The sequence below is a fragment of the Scleropages formosus genome, chromosome 9 (genome assembly GCF_900964775.1).
Source record: "Scleropages formosus chromosome 9, fSclFor1.1, whole genome shotgun sequence".
Taxonomy (NCBI): Eukaryota; Metazoa; Chordata; class Actinopteri; order Osteoglossiformes; family Osteoglossidae; genus Scleropages; species Scleropages formosus.
Window position 1 is genome coordinate 3,536,414 of NC_041814.1, and position 7,921 is coordinate 3,544,334.

The window sequence follows — 7,921 nt, forward strand, 5'->3', positions numbered from 1 at the left end:
ATGAAGTCAAGCCTGTTCAATGTGGGTGTTGGACTCTGCTAAGGTTGTGCCTTGTCCCCACTACTGTTTGTGGTTGTCATGGACGGGATATCAAGGCGTAGTTGAGGCCAGGAGGGCATTTTATGTGGGAGTTGGAAGGTGATGTCTCTGATTTTTGCGGATGATGTCCTTTTGGCACCGTCACGTGCTTGCCTCCAACATGCACTGGAACGGTTTGCAGCCGAGTGTGAAGCAGTTGGTGTGAAGATCAGCACCCCCAAGTCTGAGTCCATGGTTCTATCACGGAAAAGGATGGCATGCCCCCTCCAGGTAAGGGGAGAGAATTTGCCCCAGGAAGGAGTTTAGCTATCTTGGGGGTCTTGTTCACGGATGAGGGGAGAAGGGAGCGTGAGATCGGCGGCAGATTGGGAGCAGCGGCAGCAGTAATGCGGTTGCTGTACCGGACTGTAATGGTGAAGGGAGAGCTGAACCATAAGGCAATGCTCTCTATTTACTGGTCGGTCTGCGTCCCTACCCTCATCTATTGGCCATGAACTCTGGGTAATGATCGAAAAAATAAGATCACAGATACAAGTGGCTGAAATGAGTTTTCTCTGCAGGGTGTTGGGACTCACTCTCCATGACAGGGCAAGGAGTTTGGACATCTGGGAGGAACTCAGAGTAGAGCTGCTACTCCTCCACATTGAGAGGAGCCAGTTGAGGTGGTTCGGGCATCTGATAAGGATGCCCTCTGGGCACCTCCCTTTGAAGGTATATCAGGCATGGCCAACTGGGACAAGGCCCCGAGGTTGGTCCAGGACCTGCTGGAGGGATTATTGTATCTCCCAGTTAGCCTGGGAACGGCTGGGGAACCCTCCGGCTGAGCTGAAGGAAGTTGCGGGGGACAGAGGCGGGTGGGCCTCTCTGCTCTCCCTGTTGCCACTGTGACCCTAGAAGGTCAAGTGGGCAAGAAAATAGATGGATGGATGAATTTTCTTCAAAGCGATGTACATCTCATAGAAAATACAATTTGGTCATCACATTAGCAGAAAGAGACAGATGCAGACATGTGATTAAGTACAGTTAGTTTGTTCCACCATATGAACCAATGTTCATCACATGAGTAGGGGCATGAAACTCAGAATAGACAAATCCTGATCCCCTTCCTACAATTTTTTTTTGAGATATGCAACATTTATGTACAGTACAGGAGTGGCAGCTATGTAAAGGCATGATCATAAAGTTATGGTATTATGGTTTTTTTTCTACATATAAACTCACCTGAAACAATTTATTTGGGAATTAGTATAAAAGTGGAAGTATTCTGTAAAGTTCTAACCTGGCACAGCTGGTAGTGCAATGGTTAGAGCTGCTACCTTTGGGCACACAGTCTCACCTCCAGCTGTAGTACCCCTGAGCAACACACTTACCCTAAAATTGCTCCAGTAAAATTAGTCAGCTGTATAAATGGGTAAATAATTGTAAGTAGCTTGATGTAAGTCACTTTTGAGAAAAGCATAAACTAAATAAATTAATGTAAATGTAACCTGTACAAAACCATGGCTTGGTTGTGAGCTGGATAAGACATGACCACAGACAATTGTGTGACTGTCCATTTTTTGTGCCTTAGATCAATAGTGGATTCAAGAAACATTAATTTTGAGGATCAACTGAAGACCAGTATTAAATGTATACGATAACCATTAGTTCATGATGTTATTTATGCAATTTTAATACCTTGGCCAACTCTGTGAGGCTTCAGTCTATTGCTGAATGGACTGATCAAACGGAGCAAGACAATCTCAGCAGGACTGAAAAGAACCAGCTGATCACACCGGATTGTTGACGCTACCTATTCATACTGTGAGAGAGAAGTGCTTCCACAATCCTATCCAGACACCTGTAACAGCCAGCTGGCCTCTCCTTGTATATTCACCAGGTGCTTTGTTTAAATGTTGTAATCTCCTTCACTCCTTCTGGACTTCCAAATATTGGTTTAAATGACGTCCAAATTAATTACGCTTGGACGTGCCTTTCCCATAGTAACTGGTGTTTAACCTCCTGTTGTGGAGATTTATTTGTTGGAGTGATGCCCTTTCTCCAGGAGGTTATTATCCTGCCACAGAGATAAGGGAAGCTCACTTTCTCCTGGGCCTTGGTTCACTACACCATGGAAAATCCTTGAACATCAGCATAACGTAAGAGCATCTTGATATCTCTTGCAAGACACTTCAGTCCTATCTGACAGATAACCTAAATCAGAGCTGCTTTGTTACATTCAGTTCTCTGAGAGCTTTATGTGGGCAGGTGAAGGTAAGTTCTAAGACCCATCGGTTACTACTTATTTTTTCATTGAATGCCAAACCCATCTTCGATTGAAGGGGCTACACAATTTTATAAAGTTTGCTACAGTTTGAAAAAGTATGTGTGTGTATATATATACACACACACACACACACACACACCTTGGTCAGTCAACAAAAACCCCACCACAAAGGTCAAAAGTCTGACAATTTTTCCAATACCCTGGATGCTATATGGATTGTTTAATCTGTTTTTCCCCCCGGAACATAATGCTTGACTGAAAATGAAGAGGTCAAAGATTTGCAAAGTATCAGTCAAATCACAGTGGTTACATAGCTCACTAATTTTTCCTCTTAGTAATGCTTGAATTACTTGTTTCAGAAGATAGAAGAAAGAGGGAAAATATGTATATTTCTACATCTCATAGCCTATGACCATGATAGCAATTAAGCCATACCATACTAGCATATTTTACTTCACCATGAGATTCTAACTATTTACACTGGAATTTTGTTCAAAAATTGGACCAGGTTCAACACAAATCATGACTCCATGTAACATTTGCATATAATCACTTGAAATCTCTAATTAAATGCACGATCATCTTGTATAAAGGCTGGAAAATTAAATGAAGGACCTTCAGCATTTTGACACCATTATACACAAATCAAAGAAAATGCTTTGCATTCTGCAATTTAAAAACAACTTTTGGCCAGAAGATAAAAATTGAACACAACCACATTTAGGAACAGTTTTTATTCAGATTTAAAACAGATAATGTTTCCAATTTTTCATTTTTGGAGAAGGCTATGAAAAACATTTTCATGTCTGAATGAGGTTCAGGCAACAGTGGTTAAACTGAAACCATTAGAAAATAACAAATATGGTAAATCAATAACCACTAGGACCCTTTTCTGAAAGGTTTTGTAGCTTCTTGTCCCATCTCAATCCCCTACCCAAACACATGCAATTAAAACAACACATTTAAAAACAGCAGTTTTATCTTAATGATCTTAAATACATAGTTATCCTTTATGCTTATGTCCCATAATAGTTTTGTTTTAAAAACTGGACCATAAAATAAGAGGCCCATTTCATGATTTTTCACAACATTGGCACTTGTAAAGAGTCTGGCTCTAAAAAGAAAGGGGCTTGGCACACTCAGTATAGTACATCATTTACATTTGGTATACTTTTACAAAACTGGGAAAGAAAAAAAAAAAAAGTTTATACATAACTACACACATCCTGTTTTACTCAAAAGAAACATTAAGTGGTCCTAAATACAACAGTGTTCAGGTAATGTACTGAAAAAAGGGGGGGGGGGGACACCAACATGGTGGGGGTGCAGTCAAATCCATTGATTACAAATATCTCACAACACTACCGAGTAACTTCAACATAAGTGATCCAAGTTCACAAACCCAAGCCTAATTTCTAAGACAACTGTTAGGTGTATTGAGCCACTGAAGGTGGAAATGGGGCTGGCGTTTTAATAGCCACTCTTGCCATTTCACGTGAACCTTTATACACCTTTATGGTACCACTAATGTATCCAACAGCTAAAACGGTCCAAGTACGCCATCATAGCATCCATAAAATTACTGGGATTTTATATTTCAAAATGAATTTAGCTTCCCCTTTGAAATTCAGTGCTATTTTAGTGCTTACAAAGCTACTTGCTACTTCTTTCTTGCAAACTAGTTCAACAGCATTTAACATGGGAAGATCCCATTTTTTTGCAATGTAAATATTTAACACAAAAAGTACCCTTCAAACAACACATTTTCACATGTCCATTATCCGTGCATTTGTAGTAAAGAAATTGGTGTGTACTCAACACAGCCCATGTTAATGTAGTTACAAGAATCAATGGTAATACTTTGTAGTGCTTTAAATCCTGTAGAGGAAATCTCTAAAAATACAATGCCAACCAGAATATACAGAATATTGAACTTGAGCAATGCAACACTGATATAGTTCAAACAATGAACCATAAGAAAATATACAAGGAAAATGTCAAGAATCTGAAAATGTATTTGACAGTATAAAACAAAAAGGTAAAAATAATTCCCGATAGACTATTGAGAATAAAAAGTACAGAAGTTTGGCATATGTGACTTTTTTCAATTACACCACATATTAAATGAAAATCATGTGCTTATTAAGGTACCAGTTTCAACTTGAAATAATGTCAGTGTCAGGTTACTGTAAATCAATAAAAATACATTTAATCATTTCTTGACCAGTTTCATTCAAATCATGCAAACAGATCAGGAAATGCACATACTTGGTGACCTAAGGGGAATTACGATTTTATCCTCTAACTAAAGCTTTGTAGCAACATTAGTAAAAACAGGTCGCAGCCAAAATATAAGGTTTTCAATGAATATGAAGCACTGAATTTTTTTAAAAAAGTAAATAATTCCGGCAATATGTCCCACTGAACCAACATGGTAGTCTGCTATTAACATTGCCGGTGGAAACAACTGTTGCGTAAGCTAAGGTAGTGCACATGGAATATGTCGAGACTGACTTGAAATGCTTTCGTGACGAACTGCCCAACGATGCTGCAGTACCTCCACACAACTGCCTTCATGACACTTATTTCATCCAGAAATAGAAAAATTACATGCAAATTCAATGGCTGTCTAACAGTGCTTTAACCCCCACCTAAATAATGCATAAACTGTGGCACTTCAAATTCGCAACAATAAAACTCAACAGCACAATTCTCAGGGTTGTCGCAATTACTTAAGACGCAGAACAGATGAGGACCAAGGCAGCTGAATGCAGGATTCAGCCAAGACTGACAGCTTGAATTTGAGGATTACTGTGACTTTCCCTTCATTAAAATCCGCCACGTTTGGGAAAACTGGGACTGAATACTGGGCTGACAGCGGGGAACTGGAAAATGAGTGATATGCAATCACTGCTTTGAGAAGCAAAGTAGTGTATTAAGAAGTGATCCGTTAGAAAATGTGTCAACACATACATATCAAGTATAATCCAAGGGATTACCAAGAAAGGGGGAGGTGACCCTCTTTTATGAATGCAAAAATAATAAGAAAGTAACCTGGCTGGATATCATATTAGCATTTGCTAAAACGGTCAAATCAAATAAATTCTATCCGTAAACATACACAGTAAAATGTGGCATAAGGAGCCCTCTGAAAACGGCTGTTATGTCTGGCACTGTTGTGATCAACTTATACATACAGAAAGCCCTGTTCCTGTTTCAATCTCTTCAGCTACCAAAGTTGGGTTCTGACCCACTGGCAAGTGCTGCAGACATTGTATATCCCCTGGAAAACAGAACCCAAAGCGCACGGCTAACAGAAGCCTCAGTGAAGAAGGTGCGGTGCGCTAAGGTTTATTTAGCGCACTCCAAGAACCCAAGGCCAAATGCATAAAAACCACGTGGCACACAGAGGACTCTCCCGTTAACGTGCGAAGCGCAGTTCCACTCTGAAAAGGAACAGGATGGATTTTAAAAATCAAATGGAACAGCAGGAAGCTTGATGTGATACTTTACGAATTTTCAGTCCAGTTGAAACGCTGTGCTGCAAGTGATCGGCACATAACTACCACAATATACAGGTGCGCGCGGTCGCGCTGTGTTGCGTTGATATTCTTCGCACACCTTCATCCTGTGACCCACAAAATAGCCAGTGTAACAACGATCTCACCTTAAAACTACAAAGTTGTATTCCTTACATTCCAGACATGTAGCAATGGTTAATATTATGGCATTAATATAGCCCAATGCCCATTTTCTGTGAATAAAAGTGCATTAAAATTGCACCCGTTTCTCAATCATCCAGAGTCCTTAGAATCTCTGGCTTCTCTATTTTTATGCTGTTTAATAGCCCTTGTAATGAAAATGTATGACAACTCACCTGAATTACATAGCAAACACAAGTGCTAACTATATCCAACATGAAAAAAATGCAAGCACAGATCAGAAGAACCTCAGTGGTTCTCTTTCTTTTAAACTTCCTATGTATAAACTACATATATATAAAATCATTCTTAGATTTAAGAGCTTTTTTTTAATATATAACTGGGACAAAAAGAAAAAAGGAAGTACAGCAAACTACTTGGTGTGAAAAGTCAGAAGAATCTGATTTCTCGCCCATAAAACACATTTCTACAGCAGATTAGACAGTTTGCCTGCTCCCAACAACAAGGGAACATTTCAAAATGAAAGCAGAGGGAAACATCTGATTATCCCACATCTATGAACATGGCCCATATATTAGATAAATAAAACTATTTACCTGCTTTCATGAATCACCAAATTCTCACAATATTATCTCACAAAAACCTGAAAAAGGAGGAGAATTTTTTTTTTTCCCAGATGCAGAGGAACCTCACTTCTTAAACTAATTGCCACTAAGAACAGCATGCTTTCATAGTCATTTTTCATTAATTAGCCTTCAAACTATTGCTTATTTTTTTTGTCTTACACATAAGTACAGCATGTTTTATACTTCCATAATTAAAAGTAGAATCACAGTACCAAACAGACGTAATGAGTAATGTTAAAATTAAACACTATGTATAAAGAATAATAAAAGGGGTTTTTGTAGTGTACCATACTTCAATCTAACTGCACATATACACACACCCACCCAAAATTCATTTTTTGTATATTGCCCCTAGCCCATCCCCAGACATTACCACCCCCAAAATGGCGTTCAATCTCTGTTGCTCCCAGCACGACTAAACGTTACTGGCATCTCTTTTTATACAGTTTCAGCTGAGATTAACTGAATAAGAAGTCAACAGCAAAGTATTATTTAGGCCAGGTAACCAATACTTCAAGCAATGGAAAAATATAGAAAATTATACAAACTGCAACACCAATAGCCGAACATGTGCACATACGCCATTTTTCTCACAAGATACAATACTGCTTTGAGGAAATCCTGAATAAAAGAACAGTTTAAATCCAAAAATATGAACACAATGAATCAGGGAAAGATCCTGCGTTCAAGGAACTTAAATATTAACATTGACCCATCATATTAGCCGTCACACACTCAATGCAGTTACTTATATTTGTGGGTTTTTTCCTTTTTACTTGCTTATGTAGGTACTCTTAGTTACCATTATTAACTGTATCATCATAGCATTTTAACAATATTAAAATTTTTGAAATAAATACATTTTTCTAATTGATTTGCGTTTTGCTTCACCTTCACTGCCACGCTGAGGTTGTCCTGTGTAATACATGAGGCCCACACTCCAGTTACATTCAACAATGTAAGGTGAACCTCCAGTGACATGCACGGAAGAAATTTCCCCTTATAACTGTCAAAACTAACTTAATTACACCTCTTCATTGGCTTCATGCTTTAAAGGATTACGCCACTGTCCTCACAAGTTTCCCCACAATCCTCGGGGGGGGGGATGACGCCCCACTATCCGTCCACTTGCTTGGTCTTTAGCCTGCCAAGGGGATATCTTCCAGGTCCTGTTGGCAGCATCTTGGTCTTTTAAACAAACACAGAACTTCAGACCACTGTTTTAAATCATAATCAGCACTCCACAGCCTCTTGAAAAAGAATGAAATTACAAGGAATTAAAAAAAAAAAAAAAAAAAAAACCCTCTTTCAAAAGAAATTAAGAAAAT